Raw genomic sequence first — 24,177 nt, 5'->3', positions numbered from 1 at the left:
AGACATTGCTAATCACCATAACCCCCATTTTAATTTGAGAGGACTGAGGGTCATAGGGTTAAAATGCCCAAGGTCACATAATTAGTCACGGAACATAACTAGGATATGAATCAAGATGCGGTAACTTCAGATTCTGTCCTAGCACATTTCATCGCTGGGCTGGGCCTCAGCCTCTTCCACATTTATTTTAATCAACATTATTATCATCCCTGCTTTTAAGACTCAAAAAGCCCTACAACATCAGTGGTGAAAAATACTGTTTCCTATTCCCTCACCCTCCCTTTCCCCTTCCCTAGAAGAAAACACTTCATCTGAATCTTGGTTTTGATATTTTCCCTATATTTCTTTTTTTTTCTTTTAAGATTTATTTATCTGAGAGAGAGAGAGGGAGAGAAAGAGAGTGCGAGCACACACACTCACATGGAGGGGAGGACAGAGGAAGAGGGAGGGAATCTCAAGCAGACTCCCCACTGAGCAGGGAGCCTGTTGCAGGGCAGGACCCTGATGGACACTTAACTGACTGAGCCTGCCAGGTGCCCATCTCCCATATTTCTGAACAAAATGCTACTATTTCCATTCCTTAATTTCTATTCTCCAGTTTTATGTGTTCTCTGTTGACTTTTCACATTCAAAGGTGATGATTTTAGCCCTCTTCCCTCTCCTTTCTACAACAGATACCCAGAACCACACACACATACACACACACACACACACGCGCCCACGCGAGCGGGCGTGCACACACTCCCTGTTGGCATCCTTCTTTCCTACCCCCCTGACCTCTCAATAGTTATATTACACTTTTGGTTAGATCAATAGAAAGGTTTGTATTATTTGTACTTTATTAGTAGGTAAATGATGTGCATATGTTATTTTTTCCCTTCACTGTGTAACTTTCTATTTACCCTGGAATTGTCTTCTATCTATCTATCTATCTATCTATCTATCTATCTATCTATCATCTAAAGGTTTTATTTATTTACTCAAGAGACACACAGGGAGAGGCAGAGACAGAGGCAGAGGGAGAAGCAGGCTCCGTGCAGGGAGCCCAATGCAGGACTCGATCCCGGGACCCTGGGGTCACACCCTGAGCCAAAAGCAGATGCTCACCCACTGAGCCACTCAGGTGCCCCTGGATTTGTCTTGTTTTAAATTTGCTTAGTTTTATCATACTTACCACTCTTGATACGTAAGGCCTTCACCATATTTCTAAATTGTTTTGAGTCCTTGAATATCTGAAAATGCCTGTATTCTGTCCTGACACTTGAATGTTGGCTGCTTATAGAAATTTAGGGTGGAGATAATTTTCCTTCAGAGTTTTGAAGGCATCACTCCATTAATTTTTAGTTTTCAGTTTTTTTGTGTCATCGAAGGCTATTTTACTTTCTATGACTTTCCCCCCTTCTCTCTGGAATTGTGCTTGCTCTTCCCTTTATACCCAGAGCTCTGAAATTTCTCAGTGACATGCCTGGGTGTGGCTCTATTTTCATCCCTCAGGCTGAACACTCAGACCCATGTTCTTCAGTTCTAGGACATTCTCTTGAATTTTTAAACTGATTTCCTCCTATTTTCTTTATCCTTTTTCTTTAGAAAACTTGGTAATTAGGTTTTCAGAACCTTAGTAATCCAATTGTCTTTTTTCCTTATATTTTCCATCCTTTCTTTTTTCTTTCATTGTGTTCTGCTTTCTAAAAGACTTTCTCAACCTTACCATCTAATCTTTCTTATTATTCATTTATTTATTTATTTACTTCCATTTTTAAATGTATTGTCTAATCTTTTGATTGACTTTTTAATTCCCACTCTGGCCAGAACATGTATTCTTCTACTTATCTGGAAAGGAAATTTAGAATATTTTTCTAGAAAAAGTAGACAGTTGGCTTCCTGAAGGAAGTGCTTGGATTTTAGCTCTAAGTGGACATGTAGTAGGTATACAATAAAACACAGGGAGAGAGTTGCCCACAAGAGCTAGGCCAAGGCAAAGTAAATGTAATTGGAACCATAAACCAGAGCAGGTCTACGAATAAGCTTACCTAGGAGGCATATCTACTTGAGATACTCAATTGGACCTTCTTCCATTTCTTCTGATTATTTATTATATTGGATCCATATTCTAGGGGAGGGTTCAACCTGGAAATAGGGCTAAGTGGCCTTAACTTTGAATAGAAAATGTTGTAGGTGCTGGGAGCCTGGAGGATTATTAGAATGTTAAATTTCTCTGAAGTGGACATAACCACTTCAGAATGTTCCTCGCTGCACCCTCCCCCCAAGTTTTAGAGGCAATGTCTGTAATATATTTTTCCCAGTTGCTTCAAGTTTTTCTCCCACCCCTTCTGTATTTCTTGTAAAATATAGCAGCTCACCAAAAGGATGGAGTTCAGCTGCCAATAAAATGAAACATGTCTGTAGACCCCAAGAAAGCAGCTAGTAAATATTTACATGTGCAACTGAATCTTCTAAGTGTCATATGCCCTTGATCTTTGCAGAATGCTACAACTTTTTACTAAGAGTTTAGCATGCTATAGAGATGTGACAGCAGGCAGATGTTTAATTCCTAAGAAGGAGCCTTGCTGCTGGGCCTCCTGCCAGTTATGGCTGACGGGTTATGTTTCAGCCCGGATTTCAGTCCCATGGCTCATTTTTTTTGGGGGGGGGGTTGTTTTCTGTTTTTTTTTTTTTTTTCTTCTTCTTCTTCTGTGTTTTCTTTAAAGCTCTAGATATTTGAATTGGTTCTTTTCCTCCTAGGACTGGCTGCTGAGTAAGATGATATCTTCCCATCTCCCTCTTGTTATCACCAAAAATAAGTACTGAGGCTCTTTCTATTTAAGGGTTTTCCTGATGATCCCTTTTTGTGTTGGGGATCAACCTACCAAGCCAGCTGGTAATAAACTCAGTGGCTCATTTATCGTTACAAGATTAATAAGCACTATGTGGATTCATGTTTGCTAAGCAAATGAAAGCATTTATAAAATTCATAATTGTTGTGATATCTACAGATTTTCCCCAGAGGCTTCCTCCCATTATCTCTTTCATCTTTCCTTAAAATCTCTTTGACTTGAGCCCCTTGAAAAATGGCTTGCTTCCCTGGTTTCTATCTTCTTGTCCTTTAGGTTTGTTGGTAACACTTTCTCTAGGGCAATGCTGCTGAGACTTAACCATGTAAAAGAATCACCTGAAGTTCTGGTAGAATTGTAGCTTCCTGGCCTCACCCCCACGGATCCAGATTTAGAAGATCTGGGATGATATTGATGCTATTGGGCCAAAGTCCACCCTTGGGTTTGCACTGGTCTAGACTGTTAAGAATCTTGGTTCCAATGTTGCATAGACTTATGCTCCTTCACCAGTTGTCTAAGCTACTGTTTGGGCTCAATCTTCCCAAAGTCCCGTGGCCCCAGTGCAGTCTGTTGTGGCACAACTTCCTCTCCAACAGTACAACCAGACCTTCAATTCCCTTAATGAAGGGAAGGGAAGAAACCTATATGTATGGGGGACATAATCTGTGCAGGCACTGAGCTAGGTACAGTTATGTGTTTACTTCACTGAGTGTTTGCAATAATCTAATGGCAGTAGGACAACTGATTTCATTTCACAGAGAAGTTCAATAACCTACCTAGTGTCATCAAGCTAGTAACTAGGGAAGCAAAATGTAAACCAGGCTCTGTACTTACAGGGTACTACCTTTCTCTCCTAAAACCCATTGCCTTGGGATGAACCTCCTTTAAAAGTTCTCATTCAACTCAGAGGAATATCTCCAAAGAGACCAATAACCGATATGCCCTGAAACTATTGAACAAGTAACTTCTTGTTCAGACAAAGAGCACTGCCTACCTCCCAAGAGTCTCTATGACTCACTCAGTTGTCCTTCTCCCCTATGCAAGTGCTCTGGAAAATTATAGATCAGCAATGCCCGACATAGCTCATTACAAAAAAAAAAGTTATAGATAATTTTTACCAACAGATTTTCTAATCAGCCCACAAAAAAGTTAAATCTAAGAAAAATCAGGAGATAGGTCTAATGACATGTGGTATATTACTTTTTCCTAATAATTCTGTCTTTATTTCCTTCATATTAGATGATCCTTTGAGGATTAATTTGTATTCATTTATAAAATATAAGTGCATATAATAATTGCTGTTACTATTTTGGTATAAGAGAATAATATTCAAGTAAGTATAAAAGATTATTAAAACTGTTTAAGTCTGGCATGAGTTATGATTTATTTTGGTCTTGTCTGTGTCCTGATGCTTTAAGCAGTGGGCTATGAGTGTCCAGGAGTTGAGTGTGGAGCAGTGGACTGGGGCCCTCTGTTTCCCAGCTTCCTTAGCTGCCAGGAGGTCTTTTTGATTCAGGTAGATAGGTAATAGTCTTCACAATATTCTCTGTTTCAATTATTGCAAGGGGCCTGAAAAAGATGCTATATGATACTCTTATTCTTCTCCATCCCTTCTAAATCTTTTTCTTGCCTTTGAGTCAAGTTTAAATTTCACAATGTTCGTATCATCATAAATTATGGCCACCTCGTGGAGTAGAAGGCCCTGTTTCAGGAGTCTGAGGACTAGAGGTTTTTGGTCCTATTTTTGTCATATGTTTTGTTATAGGAACTTGGGCAAGTCACCTCTCTTCACTAGGTCTTACTTTTATTATCTATAAGGTGAGGGAGTTATACTAAACTATTTTTTAAAAGATTTTTATATTTATTCATGAGAGACACACAGAGAAAGAGGCAGAGACATAGGCAGAGGGAAGAGAAGCAGGCTCCTCACAGGGAGCCTGATGTGAGACTTGATCCCAGAATTCTGGGACCCCGCCCTGAGCCAAAGGCAGGCACTCAACCACTGAGCCACCCAGGCGTCCCTAAACTATTTCTAAGATTTAAAGTTCCATGAAACTAAAATTGCTGTAGAGAAATTTAAATTCTATTATGAATAAGCTATTCTTTCAAACTGTAACAACTTTTAGGAAAATGCCCCAAAGAATTTTTCTTAGACTATTAGCAGCTCATTGACTTCAAAATCAACTTAAAAAAAAGCTTTTAGGTACTTAACTGAGGTGTTCTGGCCTGTCCTTTAATTATTAAATGTTTAGGCAAAATAATGGAATGATGGACAAATTGATTCTTATATTTCTCACTTAAAAAGCATTGCTTTTAGGATGTGAAAACTTTGCCATTTTCCAATGGTGAGAAAAAAATGTCAAGCAGTTTCTTTAAGTCAAAATCTTTTTTTTTAATTTTATTTTTATTTTTATTTTATTTTATTTTATTTTTTTTAAGTCAAAATCTAAAGTGTCAAGGAATCAGACCACAGGACGACTCAGTGACTGAGCTGGGCCTTCAGGCAACACTTCCTGGAAAGAATCTACAGATGAAGGCAAAAGGAGCTCTGAATTTGGGGTAGAAAAGGAAAAAAAGGAAAAGGAAAAGGAAAAGGAAAAAAAAAAAAACCCGTATCTGATTTCTATCTTTCTATGAGATCAGATAAGCTCTTAGGACTTTTCCTTTTTCTGAGCCATCCCAAACATGGACATTAAGTAAATGATTGTTATTTGGAGAGATGCTTCCAGGACCCCCTTGAATATGGTAAGCAGATGGGGGCACCCTTGATGCTGGGGACCAGATAGTGTTGCTGTGAACTTCCCAGCATTCTGTTCTATAACCTGCATCCTGATGAGAGACAAGGTGGTCCAATCTGCAGGGAAAACCCACTAGTATCTAGGTCGGTTTAATGGCTAAAAAAAGGGTTAGGTGCTCTCTACTGTGAGTCTCCATATATTTCACATCTCATTTAGATACAGGTGATCGCCACAAGATCAAGCAAGAGCTTCTTGAAGAGCCTCCTTGGTTTTGATGAGAGCCCCTACCTTGGTTCTAATTTAAAATCTTTGGGAGAAGAAGGAGGTTTGGCTTAGAAACAATGGAAACTTGGCAGAGCCCAGGAATGTGCTGGTCAAGAATGGCAGAATGTGCTCAGGTGTTAGATTTGTATGAGATCCAAGAGGCAGGGTTTTTGATCAGTGGACATTCCAAAGGGAGCACTTGGTGTTATTTTAAGAAGGGCCAGAAATTGAAAGCCAAGTTAGGGGATCCCTGGGTGGCTCAGCGATTTAGCGCCTGCCTTTGGCCCAGGGCCTGATCCTGGAGTCCCGGGATCGAGTCCCGCGTCGGGCTCCCTGCATGGAGCTTGCCTCTCCCTCTGCCCGTGTCTCTGCCTCTCTCTCTCTCTCTCTCTCTTTTTCTCTCTCTCTATAATGAATAAAAAAAAAAGAAAGAAGGAAAGCCAAGTTAATGTACAGATGGGAAAGTACAACTCCAAGGCTATAGGATGAAAGCAGAGAACGACACAGAAATTAGTCAAAGATCACTGACAGAAAAAAGAGATTCATTCAAAGGTTTGTGCTCTCTCAGATGGATTATATTGACCTTCCCACACATCTGGCAACTCTGGGAAACTGCTTCTGGGAGGGTATTTTTGAAAAAATCTTTGTGTAGATATAATTCACATGCCATACATTTCACATATTTGAAATGTATGATTCAATGATTTTTGTTATATTCACAGAATTGTGCAACCATCACCACAGTCTAAGTTTAGGATATTTTCATCACCTGGAAAAGAAACTCTGTAGGCATCAGCAATGACTTGCCACTACCTTTCCCATCCCCCATCCTCCTGGCTCTAGGCAACCACTAATCTACTTTTGCCTCTATAGATCTGCCCATCCTGAACATTTCTATAAATGGAAATATGTGGTCTTTTGTGACTGGCTTCTTTCACTGATAGGGTCACTGAAATTCTATTTTCTCTGCAGAATTTACTTTGCCGTTAAAACTATTGTGCATGTATATGTGTGTTTTATTACTAAATAAAGACTATTGTGCATGTATGTGTGTGTTTTATTACTAAATAAAAACTTCTTCCCACTTATGCAGTATGTATACATATTAACATGTCCTGGTTATGAAAATGTTATGGCTGAGAGATTGATCTCCAATTTAAAAAGTTTTCAAAGAAAACACATACCACTAAAGTGAATTTGTTCTTCCTTTAAAGGTTCATGCCATGAAGACCCTCAATAACATTATGATTGAACATACATGCCATTATTGAGAATCATAGGTATATAAGAATAAGGTGATTAGTCTAAGATATGCTTACTCCACAACCTACTCTAAAAGATAGAAAAACAACAACAATAAATAAAACACAACAATAATAAAACCCCAAGTCTCTGATATGCATTTGTTTAATCATTTTGTCTCTTTTATACTAAGGTAAAATGTAGAAAAAAATTCCAGTTTTCTGAATTTTTGGTTGTTTGAATTCTGGAAAGAAGCATTATTAATTTAGGGAAAAGGAATCTGAAATTGATTTGTAAATGCAAAGATAAAAATATTGGCCTTTCTATCAGCTGGAACTTTGGGTGTGGATTTTTGAGTTGGATGAATACTATTTCTACTATTTCCTGTTTCTTGCATCCATCAAGCAGAAGTCATATCTCAAGTTGAATCTTCTTTTTTTCTTTTAGAAATGTGCAGGAAAGGGACAGTCAGACTAGGAATTATGCATCAGAAAAATTATTCAGCACATTGAGAAACATGGCTTAATTCATGCCAATTAATATATGTTCAAGAAAACAAATATACAGTCAAACAAAATCAATCTTGTTCTGGCAAAAAATAGTTACTTTGTAAATTAAAGCAGTTTAACTAATAAATTTCTAGCTATAGGAAGCATTAGCATAAAAAAAGTAAAATATCAGGATAGCGATGGGCATTGACACCCAGATGATCCTGAGATATGGTTTGGGACCAGAATGTATAAAAGAAAAGATGTAAATAGCAAGAAAGTCATTGTCCCATGGGATCAATCTCATCCATATGAGCCATAACTTTCTTGGTAAGCCTTTCATTCCTTTACATCCTTGGGAGATAAATCATGCCTTTGTTGTTAACAAGAGCAGCTTGACTCCTATGACTAAGGGGTCAGCCTGCAGAAAACATTGTTGATATTGGACTATCATTTCCTGCAGGGAGAAGAGTGGTTTTTATGGTGAATCTTCTTTTCTATATACATTTGTAAAATGCTGCCTGTTCCTGCATTTTGCAAATAATTCCCATGAGAATTACTTACTGTGGCACTCTGGGTTTTTCCGCAGATTCTCACCATGAACACTTAAATTTGATCATATTTTACCGATAAATGCCTGGGGGGTGAGCTGATGAACATGAAAGAAAAATAAGAACAAGTTCAAGATGGGTCAAGAATGACAACCCAATCTGGAATATAGTGTCTCTTAATCTCATTAGCTAAATTTCCTAAAAGAGTTTTTAGTTTTTTTAGGAACAATCCTTATAACCCATCTGCTATTGTTCAGGATGGAATCTTTCATTTCTTAATTGAATATTTAGCTGTTGAGCATCTCTCATAGGTTGTGATGCTGAAACAGAAAGTGCCTGCCCTGAACCCTTTCCAATTCTCCATCAATCCACTGTTTTCTTGATCTACTTTGTTCACATTGCCATATATCCAAGTCAGCTTCCAGATGCTGACTTGCCCAGGGTCCTGGGAATGTAACCCCCATGTTTTGATATCTCTTTATTAACTGTACAATTTCAAACTCGAGTTTCATGAACCTTCTCTTTCCTGGGTCTATGATGCCCTTTCTTCTACCTCCTCCCTCTCCCACCATTCTTGTCCTTCACCTTGACTGCTTATCTAGCTGGAATTTATTTCTCTTCCTCTTGTCCTCTGAGAAAGCCAAGGCAATGCTCTCTTAAACATTTATGAACTTAGTTTATACACTTGAGTCCTTTTGGATAATTTGAGCTTGACCCCATCACATATCTTTTAAATAAGATTTTCTCTGAGTGCTTTAGTATCAAGCATGTAACATATTCTTCAGGTTATAGGGCTATGCATTATTCTCAAGTTGTAGAACAAAGACATTGACATAAACACCACCCTTTCCACATTCAGAGTCTAATGGAAAAAAGAATCAGGATGTTTTAAGTGATGACTATATCCCAACTTATACAGTGAATGTGATTTTGATTATAATCCGCATCATCATTACTATTCTGACCACTCCTCACCCTTCAACCCAGAGAATAGGAAAAGTGAAAAAAATGAAAGAAAAGGAAAAGCAAGGGGAAATAGTTTGAGGTGTTTGCTACTGAAATACTATATAAACTCTAATTTGGGGTTTAACCAATAACTCTTAAGACACCCTTTGCCTTTAGTATTGTACGTCTGATTCTATATATGTATTTTTTAATATGTAATTTTGCCTTTTTTTAAAGAAAGATTTTACCTATTTATTTATAAGAGATACAGAGAAAGGCAGAGACATAGGCAGAGGGAGAAGCAGGCTCCCTGCAGGGAACCTTGTGCAGAACTCAATCCCAGGACTCTGGGATCAACTACTGAGCCACCCGGGTGCTGCACATCTGATTCTATATATCTAGGGATACACTGTGTTTACTAGATCATGCATCTTGGTTTTCTCTACAGCTGCTGATAGTTACTCTCTTAGAATATGTACTGATTTTTGTGACTGGTCACAGTGTACCTTGGCAGTGTTGGGAGCTCTTTGTTACAGACTTCATTTTTTTTTTTTTTTAACAGTTCAGGCAATGAAAAATGAGTCTCTAATACTGCATTTTAGGGGTGGGGTTGGGAGGGAAGGGCGTTTAATAAAAGGCCAGCTATCTCTAGACTTGCAGAATGCAGAGGCAAGAAAGGGGAAAAAGTTTCCTATTTCATACGGAAATTTTGGACAGAGTTTGGACAGGGAATACGCAAAAATACCCAAATGTAATTTTATAGCCAACTTCCCATGTCTACATGTCTGCAGGATAACTTAAAATCTTTTCATTATATTTCCCTTGCAGTTCGATTTGCTGATGTTCCAAGAGAAATAAGAGGAGGGGTGGGAAAATTCCTTTGTATGGTTGGAATACACAAAGTTTATTGTGCCTTTTAAAATTGCAGCCGAGGGGCACCTGGGTGGCTCAGTGGTTGAGCATCTGTCTTTCGCTCAGGTCATGATCCTGGAGTCCTAGGAAGGACTGCAGGGAGCCTGCTTCTCCCTCTGCCTCTGTCTCTGCCTCTCTCTTGGGGTCGCTCATGAATAAATAAATAAAATCTTAAAAAAAAAAACCAAAATTGCAGTCCATTTACATAACAGTGATACCTATTATGATTTGTTTGATGTCCTTATTTGGGTGAATGAAATATGAATGTTACAAGCAGAATTTTTGGGTGTGTATGTGATGGTGCATCCAGCAAAGAATTCTGCTCACAATAGGCCACTGGAAAGGCATAGTCCAGTGGTATAAACTCCCCAAGTCAAGTTTAACTTCCCTGCCACCTCACTGCCCCAAGACACAGAGTAATATAACAGTGGGTAGAGAGAATTAAAAGTCAGTTGTCTTGGCTTTTGGAAGTGAGTGAAAAGGACAGCCTAAAAGCTTCCAGGTGACACCTTCTCACCTGCATGCCACCCTCATCTCCTGCTGTCTCTATATTCTGGTGTCTCTTCTGCTTCCCCCAGATAGGATTGTAATGGACAGGATGCCTTTGAGCATGCCCTAGCACTCAGGATCCACACTGATGGTGACCAAGAACAAATTAGTACTTAAACTGTGACAGATGAAAATGTGCTTGTTGGCAGCCAGAGATGGGAGTGAAGCCATACAGAAGCAGAATTAAATGAAAATCTACCTTTGACTGTGAAATTCCCTTGACTTCATTCCCTGGTCTGCTCCCAGGATACTGGCAGGAAAGCAGGAGAAAGAGCTGTTGGCAAAGAATGGCCCAGGCATCTGCCAGGCAGCCTACAGTGGAGCCCATCACTTGACAAACCAGGCACTGGAGCTTCCAATAAGGATTGGCAACTGGCCTTTAAATATAAAATGTTAACCAAAAGGAGAGATTGTAATTTGAAAACAGGAATCAAAATAAACAGGAAAAAAAATAAGAGGGAGGAATTCAATGCAGGGATCACAAACAATGTAGAAGAGAATCAATATTCTCAGAAAGGGAGGGCAATTTATACACATAGAACAAAAATAAGAGACTTAAAAAAACATTTATTATGGGACTAAAAACAATTATCAAGGAATCAAGGCTCTTGGGAAATAGCAGATAAAAACAATTCAAGAGAAGATTTAGAGGATGAGTTACAGGACTTCTGGAAGGAGGAACAGAGGTTGAGAGTGAAAAGTGGGAGAGAAAGATAATTAGGAGGTAATGGAAATCCAACATCTAAATAATAGGCATTCCTGGGATCCCTGGGTGGCGCAGCGGTTTAGCGCTTGCCTTTGGCCCAGGGCGCGATCCTGGAGACCCGGAATCGAATCCCACGTCGGGCTCCTGGTGCATGGAGCCTGCTTCTCCCTCTGCCTGTGTCTCTGCCTCTCTCTCTCTCTCTGTGTGAGACTATTATAAATAAATAAAAAAAAATTAAAAAATAAATAATAGGCATTCCAGAAAGAGAGAACAAGAAAATGGAGGAGAAATATTATTAAAGATTTATACAAAAAAATTTCATAATTGAAGAACATGAATTTCTATATACAAAAGATGACTAAATACCTAATATGATGATTGGAAAAAGAACTATTCAAGGATATGTGATCATAAGATTTCAGAAATATGGATATATATATAGAGAGAGAGCACATTCTAATGGCTTCTAGAGAGAAAAAAAAACAAGTCACATAAGAGGATCTGAATTAAAAGTAGCATGTCAGTCTTTTAATGGCAATACAGGAAACTAGAAGGTACTAGCGCAATGCTTCAAATTCCTGAGAAGAATGACTTCCAGCCTGCAAATCTATACCTCATGAAATGGCCAATCTAGTGTAAAGTTAACCTAAAGGTATTTTCAAATAGATGAGATCTTTTTATTATTTTTAGATCTGCTACATACTTTCTCAGCCAGCTATAGAAGGATATTTTCTATAAAACAATGGATTAAATCAAGAAAAAGGAAGACCTGACATCCAGCACATAAGGGACCCAGAAAGAAGAGGAAAAGGCAAAGCCGGCAGATCTAGAGCATCTTGTACAGGATGCTAGAGGGCTTGGGGGGAAATATTTCCAGGAAAAAAGGCAACCAATAAACATATAGCACAGTTTGATCACACAGAAAATTGAATGCAGAATCATTGAAGAATATGGAAAGATTTAGCCAGAGCTTCAAAAAGAGAAATATAAGTGAAAAAGAAGAAATTTATTCCAGGAATAACATACAATTATTCAAAAGTGAAAGATAACAGTCATAAGAAATTACGTGACTCAGTGATGAATAATTGTTGTAGAGTCATAATAAAAACATGAAACACTGATTTATCCAAAAGTAATAAAACTGTATTCTGGAAATAGGAAGGAAAATATCTGTATGAGGTGTGGTTTAAGGAGTTAGATTCACATTACCTAAACTAGGAAAAAATATCAAAATAGAAAAAAAGGAAGTATAATATTATCATGTTATTTAGAAATATAAAGGCAAATAACCCTGAGAAATAGCTAATGTAGTAAAATGTGGCTGCTTCCCAGCAGTGGAAGAGATGGGGCAGGAGGCCGATGACTTGCCATGGTGAGCATTGCAGTCCTGCAGGAAGTATAAGGCCGATTGAAGGGCGGAGAGTAATGAGGGAGCTTGTCTGAGAGGGCCAGGGGGGCTCCGGAGCCGCCTTAGTCCGCTGATGTTTTCTGATGTTTACAGTGTTGCAAGCCCTTCTGTCAAATAACAGGTGGTGTTTGTGGTCACTTGCGGGAATCTGAGAGAGGTCATGGGATTAGGAGATGGGCAGGAAGGGAGCACTGTAAAATGCCCTTCTAGAGATTGGACCCTGAAGACAATACCTTGGCAGGTGGCAGTGTGGTAAAGAGTACTTGCTACTCACAACCACACAAGGGGCAGGGAGATCCTGAATTCTTTCTTTTCCTACTTCCTACCTCCCTCCTTTTGTCCCTCCCTTCCTTTCTTTCCTTTCTCCCTGCTCTTACTTCTCTTCTTTCCCTTCTTTTTCTCTCCAGTGAGTGTTCTCCCTACCTACGTATCTCTGTATCTAATCTAGTATCAGTCCCTACCAGACAGACAAATAGAATACATGTATGTACATATATGAGGGGATTTATTATAGGAATTGACTCACTCAGTTATGGAGGCTGAGAAGTTCCATGGTCGGCTGTCAGCAAGCTGGAGAACCAAGAAAGCTGGTAGTATAATTCATTTGGAGTCTAAAAGTCCAAAATTGGGAGAATGGAAAGAATGGGGCCCTGATGATGTAAATCCCAGTCTGAGTCTGGAGGCCCAAGAAGCAAGAGAACATCACATTGGTGAGGGTGATCTTTCCTTGGTCTACCATTTCAAATGGTAACACCTTCACACAGCCCCGGCCCCCAAATAACGCTCTTTGGGCATGCTTGGCCAGATAAAATTAACCTTCTTTTCTTCCTTTTATTTCCTTTCTTTTCCTTTTTTTCTTCCTATTCAGAAAGAAAAAATGTGTACATAAGTAGGTATTACTAAATATTAAACCCTGCAGTGGGTTTGCCCAAATGACCTTTAAGACCTTTTCCCAAGGGCTCCATCCATCATGCTACTCTAAGTGTGCATGGTGGACCAACAGTATCATTATCCACCTGGGCGCTTGTTAGAAATGCATATTCTTGGGCCTCACCCAGACCTATTGAATCATCCCTGTGCCCCCCGCGATGGAGCCCAGGAATCTGCATTTTAATAATCTCTTATGTGATTTTGATGCATGCTGAAATAACATACAATTCTTTGAGAAGCACTGCTCCAAATATCACAGCATCTTTCCCTTTCCTGTCTGCTCAGGAGAAAGGTGATTTTGCTAGCTTAGTTTCTGCAATTTTGTTACAAAGAACTGGGTTAATAAAAGGAACTGGGACTAGCTTGGTGGGGTAAATCCTGAAAGAAGAATAATTCAAAATGGAAAAGATTAAGATAATGAAGGACAAGATAGGAAAATCTTATTACAGGCAGGGATTCAGACAAACTTCTAAAGTTAGATAGAAGGAAGCCTGTGGGACAACTACTGTCCCTGGTGCTGTGGATTACTGAGAGCAAGAATGGGTTTTGAAGTCGATTAAGGATGAGGTATCCCAGTGGCTTTTTGTGAATGTCCACCATAGAGATTTCAGTTGCTTTCCAATTTTACGTTTGGATGATGTTGGATGGATATTCATATGAATATGAAAGCGGGTCAAAAGTGGCTTCCAACTGCTTCTCTGTGAGACCTGTGAGGAACTAGGCATGAACACTTGCCTGTTTCATATTATTTAATTGTAGTCTTTTTGATTTACCTGTTGTTTGTTTGTCTTTCTTGGTTGTGGTTACAGGACAGATCTGTGCAGAGATTGCTCTTTGATTAGATCATCATGTTAGATGGACAGTGCAGGACACAGCTGGCTCTTTGTGTCATCTTGGTCACTGCTGACTCAAAGGTCACAGGATTTTTAATACGTTATTTTTCACTTCTCATTGAGCGTGGTTCCTCAGCATTCCTCCTCATTTTCACTATCTTTTTTTTTTTTTTTTTTTTTAGTGTTGCTGCTACCCTCTTATATAGTCATTTCTTGGGTCTTGTCAGCTCTAGAAATTTTATCATCTCTGAAGTCTCAAATTTACATAGCTTTAAAAAAATATCCCTAGCTCATTTGCTCAACAGCCCCCTCTACAGGACATCTGTCTAATCAAGAAATCCTGTTGGTTCTTCAAGTCAAGTCCCCAACTTGACAACTGCGCGCTGTCTTCAGTGCTAACACATGCGTCGAATCCACCCGTAGTTCTAAGTTTATACTAACTGGTTCCCCAACATCTACTCTTACTTCTCTAGGGATTATTGCTTATAACATGCAGTGTCATCCTTTGCAATATAAATCAAGTCATTTTACATCCCTATTTAAAAATCTTCCCACAGTTTTCTCAAGCCATTGGAATTAATTCAAACCTTTCAAGAAGTACAGCCTATCAAGCTCTCTCTGATCTAACAGTTGGTTTCATTAAATTCACTATCCTCTGCTAGCCCCCTTGGCAACTATTCAAGTTTCTAAGAAGAAATTTGCCTTCCTTGCTTTTCCTTACACTGGAAGATGACAAATTATGGCCCATGGCCAAATCTGTCCTTATTGCCTGTTTTTGTAAATAAAGTTTTATTGGATGATAACGTCTCACATTCATTTATATGTTGTTTATGACAGATATTACACTATAATGGTAAAGTTGAGTGGTTGTAACAGAGATCTAATGATCCTTAAAGCCTAAATATTGGCTATTTATATGACCCTTTACACAAAAAGTTTACCAACCCCTGCCTTAAACACATCAAACACATCTATCTACTTCAGGGCTCTGCAGTTTGCCTTTTTTTTTTTTCTGTTTCAAACACAACTTCCCCAGGTAACTCAAATGTCTCTTTATTCTCACTTTGTGCCTTTATTGAAATTTCACCTCTACCAACACCCTCACTGGCTATCCTATTTAAAAAACAGTCCCATCACTCTTTAGTTTTTTCATACTGATTTATTTAAAATCCACTGAAATTGTGTATCTCTTTGTTCATAGATGTGGTGGAGACAGCTAGAGAACCACCAAAAATTCATACTTCTCTTCCATAGTGCAATGTTGCTTCTGGAAGCAGCTGTTCAGCTCACAATCATATTTCCCAGCCCTCTTATTTCCAGATGGAGTCATTTGACTAGTCTTGGCCAATGGAGTATGAGCACAAGTGGTGTATGTCTCTTCTGGGCAGAGATGGTAAAACATCTTATTACTAAAGCATGAGAGCTGGAAGCTGCAAGGCCCCTTAAAGCCCAGGCTGACAAATCACACACTATCACTTCTGTCAGTCCAAGCTGCTCATAGGGCCAAGGAAGTAGAAATATACTCTACCTCTTAGTGAGAAAATGGCCAAGTCTCATAGGGCTCATAGGGCCAAGGAAGTAGAAATATACTCTACCTCTTAATGAGAAAATGGCAAAGTCACATTGCAATGATCTGATTTCTGAGGACCCCACCCCATGACCTGATCATCTTCCAAAGGCTCCTTCCCAATACCATCATTTTGAGGGGTAGGATTTCAACACATGAATTTTGAGGGGACACAAAAATTTAGTTTATTGCAATGTATATGAATATGTATATATATATCATATATGCTAAAACTCAGAAATGTACATGTGTATATATAGCATATTTATAATGCATACAGAAATAATTTACTAATATGTTGGCACATACAGTAGTCTCCCTTAGGTGAGGTTTTGCTTTCTGCAGTTTCCAACACCCTTGGTCAATCATAGTCCAGAAGTCCATGATCCTGCTTCTGACATGTCCTTGCATGGTCCTTAGTAGCCTTAGGCTACATTACAATGCCCATGTCATCCACTTCACTTCATCTCATAGTGTAGGCATTTTATCATCTCACACCATCATAACAAGGGTGTGAACAGGAAAGCAAGATACTTTGAGAAAGAGAGTTGCCACATTTACATAACTTTTATCACGGAGTTTGGTTATGATTTTTAAATTTTTATTATTAGTTATTATTGTTAATCTCTTTTTCTCCCTAATTTAAAAATTAAATTTTATTATAGGTATGTATGTATAAGAAAAAAAACATAGTACATTTGGGTTAATTATTTGCAGTTTCAGGCATCCACTGGGGGTCTTAGAATATATCCCCTGTAGATAAGTAGGAACACTTATATTAATGAATAAATGAACAACATCTGGGTAGGAATTATTTGTGGATTGTCTATCATGTTGTCTAAAGTCATTTGTAGAAGAGTCTATGCAAACAATCTTTCTTAGAAGATGTGCAGCTCCTAATTAAATAATATATATTTTTGTTCAGATAAGAAATGTGTAATTCATCATTGGCCTTTGTTTAGTTTGGCTTCTAGAAAGCTCAGAATTGAACCTAATGTCATTGCTTATTTTTGATATTAATATAATTGTTTCTCAGTTCTTAGAGCTTATTTTCTCTTTCATTTTTGACTTCTTTATTGTGTACTTGTATTTATTATATGTCATTTCAGTTATTTTTGAGGTGTAATTAAAACATTTAAAAATACATGAATGTGTCTTTTGTAGTATCAGATAAATTTTCACCTGGGGAGAATGATGTTAGTGAACAATAGAAAAGACTGGAGAACCAAATGTTGGGATCATCTCACACTGGTAATATTTGTGGTATTATCTTATACAATGAAATAGTTTGAAGAGTGGAAGTTAGTTCCCAGGAATGCTGCTGGGCTCAAACCCCTATGGTTTAATGGATTGTTTTTCTCATTCTTCACAGTCATCTTGAAAAGCTGAGGATGCATCATTATCATAGCCTTCATATTTTCATTTTTTAAAAAAGATTTATTTATTTATTTGAGAGACGGGGGAGGAGCAGAGAGAGGGGGAAAGAGAGTCTTAAGTAGGCTCTGCTCAGAGTGCAGAGCTTGACACAGGGCTCGATCTCATGACCCTGAGATCACAACCTGAGCCTAAATCAAGAGTCAGATATTTAACTGACTGAGTCACCCAGGTGCCCCCATATCTTCATTGCAATTCTAATTTATCCCTTCCTCCTTTCTAACTCTGGGAAGAGTCTTCATAGAACATGTTATTTATTTGGTTATTGGCTGATATCAGATTATTATCTCACAAGTAAAAAGAGGTATTTATTTTACTTTTTTTAAAAAAATGAGATCTTCACTATGTAAAATTTATCACAAGCATTTGTGACAAATTATAGTGGTTATATAAAATGCTGGTAATGTTCCAAAGTAAGTTCCAATACCATATTATTTAAAACAGACCCATTTTCAATGGTTAATTACTTTTAAAAGACTAGTATCCCCCAACTAATTCATATTTTCTTCTATTTTCTTTCATAAGCAAAGGAGAATTGTGTACCCCACATTTCTTATTCTAGAAATTCTAGTCGTTTTTCATAAACTCCCAAATTTAATTTTGATCTCTGACATTTCTGACTGCTTGATTTCCTCAAATCTTTATTTGCAGCTGAGTACATTAGGCTTTTGCTTATAAGGCCAACTGCAAACTCCTACTCTGTCTTCTCTAGAGTGATAGTTACAGAATTTACTAATGACATTCCTTAACTTTCATAGTAACCAGTACCCCTGCCATGACATTACTCTCTTCCCAGGACTTTCACTAAGTTTCTAATGCCAGCAGTTTGTTTTTTTCTTTTGGGAATGATAGAGCTATTAATCAACATATCTGTTTAGACCAAGAGAAAAATTAAAGAAATAAAATTGTCAGGTACATATCTAAATCTCTTCAACTCTGCTTTTACTCCCTACCTCATAGAGTTGAAAACAAGCAATCTAATAGTCACAAATTTTTTTACTGTCGTTTTATGGTGTCAAATACTGGCCTTCATGTAATGGGGAGTGGAGCTGTACAAATGTGGTAGGGGGTGGTTATTTACTCCCTTGATTGACAGTTACCTTATGAAGAGTAACACCTTTCTCTAAGTATATTGGGGACTCTACTCATTCATTCAACATATATTTATTATGCATAGGCAAAATAAGACCAGGCATTAGACAAGGCCCTGGGAGGAGAGCACAGAATAAAATAACCTATGCTGCTGTCATGAAGATTAAAATCCAGTGGGGGACAGGACATTCAATGACTAATAGTTATTTATTATGCCATGTCTGTGAGAGACAGAGAGAGGTGGAGACATAGGCAGAGGAAGAAACAGGCTGTCTCTGGGAAGCCCGATGCAGGACTCTGTCCCAGGACCCTGGGATCACAACCTGAGCCAAAGACATACTCAACCACTGAGCCACCAAGGTACTCAAAAATGAATTTCTTAAAGTGAATTTTAAAGTAACACTTGGAGGATAAATAGGTGCGAATCAAATGGAGAGAAGAGAAGCCCAGCAAAGATTCCAAATTTGGAGGTAGACAGTATTTGATAAACATATCAAAAGTCAGGGTGGCATTTTGGAGGTTTATGTTGTTATTTACATACCCCTATTACCTCTGTTATGTTTAACAGATTATGACATTTTTCTTTTTAAATGGTAGAGCACACAAGAATTTTATTTTCCCTTTCCCTCTTTTTTTTTTTTTTTTTTTAGTTTTATTGAGGTATAATTGACTTCACATTTGATCCTTGACATGACTTTTGTCAAAGTATCCTTTTGACAAGATACTCCTTATTTAGAAAGAGTAAACTGAGGCAAACTCAAATTAGGTGAAATTGAGTTTGTTCGAGAGTAGCAGAGAAACTGCAGTTTGGAAATTGCATGCTATGGCAAGCATAGGCGAAGACTTTGAGGGCTTTGGGTAGGTCGTATTTATAGGCAAGGAGTGCAAAGAAGGGGAGGTCCAGTCAGAGCCTAAGACTTAAATTCATTGGCCTGTGCAGGAGAGAGATTCTTGGTGGATGTTCATTGGTCAGGAGATGAGTCTTCATCCCTCAGTTCTTAAATTCCCTTGTTCTTGATGCACATGCATGAGATTCTCCATTGCACAGTCCCCTGTTGCATTTTAGACTGAGATCTTTTCACGTTTTCAGATATGTTTTTTGAATTATTATCTCCCAATTCATACTCCTGGTGCACAATATTTTTCTTTGATTTCCTTTGCTTTCCTAAAGAATCCAAATGTATTTCTCTATGTATCATTTACATTAGTATTTAAGCTTGCATTTGTCTTGCCTCTTTTATTTATTTTTATTTTTAAAAAAAAAATTTTTTTTTTAAATTTTTATTTATTTATGATAGGCACACAGTGAGAGAGAGAGAGAGAGGCAGAGACATAGGCAGAGGGAGAAGCAGGCTCCATGCACCGGGAGCCTGATGTGGGATTCGATCCCGGGTCTCCAGGATCGCGCCCTGGGCCAAAGGCAGGCGCTAAACCGCTGCGCCACCCAGGGATCCCCTGTCTTGCCTCTTTTAGAATGAAAGTGCAAACAATTCAAATGGGTATGGGGGTGTGGTACACTGATTTATAATAAGATATATATATTTGGTCTTACTGGCATATGGCTCCTAAAACCATTGTAATTTCCTCAGTGATAAGAGCATGAGCGCTCTTTTTGCTCTGTCCTCCAATTCTGAAATAGCGCCAGAGAGATAAAGGTGAAATGAGTGTCTTGTTTTTCACCACAAGCTCCTTTCAGCCCGAGTTTATGTTAATGAGGTGATTTTTAGAAAGCCCTTTAATAACTGCAGAATGGGGGCTGGTTGTCAGGGGAATCATTAGAGGGTGATTAGAGAGTTGGAACTTAACCCCTGGGCTGGTGGGACTGGTGGTTGAGTTAGTCATCAGTGGCCAATGATTTAATTAATCATGCCTAAGTAAGGAAGTCTCCTCAAACATCCCTAAAAATACAGGATTCTGGGAGCTTCTGGGATGGTGAAAGGTGGAGATGCAGGGAAATTGGAGTGCTTGGAGTGGACCTGGAAGCTCTGTGCCCTTTCCACAAACCTGCCCTATGCATCTCTTCCTTATGGCTGTTCTGAGTTGTAGCCTTTCATAATGAACTGGTAATTTAATAGGCTTATGGTTTTCCTGGGTTCTGTTGCCATTCTAGCAAAATATTGAACCCGAGGAGGTGATCATGGGAACCTCCAAATTATAGCTGGCAGGTCAGAAGCACAAGTGATAACCTGGACTTGTGATTGGCATGGGAAATGGGAGACAGTTTTGTGTGACAGAACCCTTAACCTATGGGATGGTGTCAGAATTGAACTGAATCACAGGACACCCAGTTGGTGTCCGCAGAGAATTAGAGAATTTCTTGGTGAGGAGAAACCCTTTAAACATTTGGTGGCCAGAAGTATTGAGAGTAGAGTTTTTTTTCAGGGGGCTATACCATTTTAGCCATTTAGTAATCAAGCACATTTCACTTCTTCAGGGATGGCTTACCTGGCTTACCTTCTATCCAGATCACAGTTACCAATGTGTAAGTAAGGGAAGATTGTCTTGAGTGACTAAAATAGGTGCTTGTTCTATTCACTGGATTAGCTAACAGACATTTGAGGATCTTGTCTACCATTACTTTGCATTCACCCCTCCATGACTGTTATCTACTTTCTAGACCATAAAGAGATTAAAATAGCAAAGTAGGATGATAATTGAGCTGCTTAAGGAAAGTTCTTTGAGAAGTTCAAAAAAATGGTTTGACAGCCTGACAATGACAGAAGCAGAAAAACCAAAAAAGGCAGACATGAAATTTCAGTAATTATAGTAATCTCAGGTGCATAAGCATAATCAGAAACAACTGATATGTGTCAGTAATCTCCAAGAACAGCATTCCATGGCGTGAGACATAATATATACTGTTGATTATTACAGCTTTGATTTGCCAGAAAAATGTTATATTACATTCAAGTAGTCCATATACAAAGACATGGAAAGGTACTCACTAAAATTATTACTAATATTATTATTGGTTTCTGTGCTTTAAAGGCTTAAGTTCCATTAATGGGAAGATAACTGTGTTTCATGGCTTATTCACCATCCTTTGATCACATTTTTATGGGGCATCTGCTCTAAGCTGTGTACTGAATCAGGAGCTGGATCCATAGCGGTGGACAAAATAAGTACCATTGCTGTCCTGATGGAGGTTGCAGGATTGTACAAGAGATTGACAGTTATCAAAAAGGCAAAAAAAAGGAAATAATGTAATTCAACTTGTATAAAAGTCTACAAGAGAAAAAAATCTGGAATGTGATAGAGAACCCAAGAGATGAGTAGGAGGTACAGAACATGATATCTTAGTCATCACGGAGGTCCAGAGATCCTCTAGAACAGCATGGAACCAGCAATGAGACAAGGGAACAAGAGAGGTTCAAGAGAAGAAACAGCAGAGAAAGGATTTGAGATAGGAAAGAGGTTGACAATGTAGAGGAGCCGCAAGAGGACCGTGTGACTGGAGCTTATAGGGGGAGTTGGACGTGGAATTGAAGAAGAGGGAGCCAGATCATGGAGGCCTTAGAAAACCACTGGAGTTTGGATTTTATTCAGCATATCATGGGAAGCCTTTGAAGGATTTCAAGCATAGCTACTGGGTAACTAGCTCTAAGTGTCTTTAAATGCTTTAGTTATTTTTGTTTCTCTTTGCTTTTGCTTATATTTGTAGAAGTGATGAAGGGATACTTCTGAAAATGTGTGGCACAGAAATGAATCCAAATTTTAAGGGCCCTAAATCTTAAACAATTTTAGAAGTCCTCTTTAGGAAAAAGAACTCAAAATTACAAATAGAAAATTAGGAACAAAGATGTTCTTAGACACCCCTTGCAGATGAGGGACCCGAGAGCTTAAGCTTCATCTTGTCTCATTATATCCACTCACTGCTGGTATTGTGGAAAGGATTTTATAGATATTCCTGGATTTAGGTGGGAACCAAAGTTGATTTTCAAATTTCAATGATTGGAACATCTCTCCATTATTCTTTAGAAGCCCTGTCCTTCTTTCATCTTTTTTTCCCTCTCTTCTTGGGTCCCTCCATCTAATGCCCCTGATTCAAACAGCTCAACCATTTCATCCTTCTGGTATCGGTCCTTTGTAAGAGTATATCTCTGAGGGTTGGCATGAGTGTATCTGAAATGGTATGGGACAGGGAAATGGGACCGGAAACAGTTGATAGGGTTTATATGTCTGTTAGTCAATGTTTTGGAGATTCCATTTTCTCAGGAAAAAAAGTTACTGGAAATATTCCAGGACTCTGTTATAGTTGATGTTCTAGAGTTTCTCTTTTTTAAGATCAAAGACCTTGGGAAGTTCGAGACGCTTTATTGGGTCAGAGCCCCTGCCTCTTTTTGTTCAACATTCCTATCTCTTTTGAAACCTTACCGAACACCTTTACAATCCTTTACCCTGTTTGTCGAGCTGTTTTACTGTAAGAAATGCTGTCTGTTCCATGAAATGCTCTCTCTAAAGAAATAGTACTCTGTGCTTTTTTGAAATAGAGGGAAAGATGAGCTGGCTAATTTATTCCATTCCCAATACTTTGTAACAAAAGTTCAAATGAATGAAAACGATTGAGTTTGTAGGCCTGGTCTGCAGATATGAAAAACTGCTGGAAACCCTTGAGTGTGGAATGGCTTTAATTTACTGCATGGATCTCAGCCCATGATATGCTGCTTTTTGTTGACTTTCATAAAAGAAAGAACTACAGAGAGCAAAAGCTTTCAGAAGGGCTGTAGTTGAAGAGAAGCAGTGGGTGAAGCTCTAAGATTGTTACTTACATTAAACAATGGGATATAGTTTTGGTAACGGGGACAGGTCTGGGGGAAGTATAGAGAGAGAGGTTCGTAGGCTCCTCAGTGGGAATGGGGACGGATTTACACCCTGGCTTTCCTCATTGGCAGGAGGGCCTGGAGATGCATGAGGCAACCTAAGCCAGGATTTGTGTGATGAATAAGGAGATCATGAGAATACACTTTCATTCCCTACACTAAGAATACTGTCCCTTCATTTTCTGTATGTGATTTCAGTTATCAACGTATTTGATATTGCCTGGACTAAAGAATGGTAAACGTTGATCTTTTTATCTTTCTACTTTGATACTGGTGGTTTATTAAGATGGATATGATGGGGTCCTGCGTTGATAACATATGCATATAGGTGGAGAACATCCTTCAGGACACCTATTGTTTGCTCCTCAGTTTTCATATTCTGCTTTAATTGCAAAGCATTGTGCTACTGAGAACCGTAACCCCAGCCTCCCACAAAGTACTTGAGTTTGGCATCCTGGATGATTTATAGCAACATTTAGTCATCAGGCCTTTGCTTTCTGTGTCTTGTAATACAAAGAAGAAAGCAGTCTCTGCCCCCATCCCATAGAGAGGACAGAATGGCTATTCCTGTCTTATTATCACATCCTTAATCTTTTCCTTCTCCTCCTCCTCCTCCTCCTCCTCCTCCTCCTTCTTCTTTTTTTTTTTTTTTTTTTTTTTGTGGGTAGTATTGAAACCATCTGGACTGCTTTGAAGTCAGTTTATTTTACTAAATTAAACTTTTTCAGATTGTTCCCTTTTTCTTTACACGATGCCATGCAGCATTTGGTTAATTCTGGCACAAGTACACCTGTGTTTATAAATCTGACAATTTAGTCTGTAGATGAAGGAAGCTGAAGTCAGAAATTCGCGCCAAATTAAGTCTAT

Source organism: Vulpes vulpes, chromosome 10 (assembly GCF_048418805.1).
Source record: "Vulpes vulpes isolate BD-2025 chromosome 10, VulVul3, whole genome shotgun sequence".
NCBI classification, from domain to species: Eukaryota; Metazoa; Chordata; class Mammalia; order Carnivora; family Canidae; genus Vulpes; species Vulpes vulpes.
The sequence above is the reverse complement of the archived record's forward strand: the minus strand, read 5'-3'. Positions refer to the sequence as shown.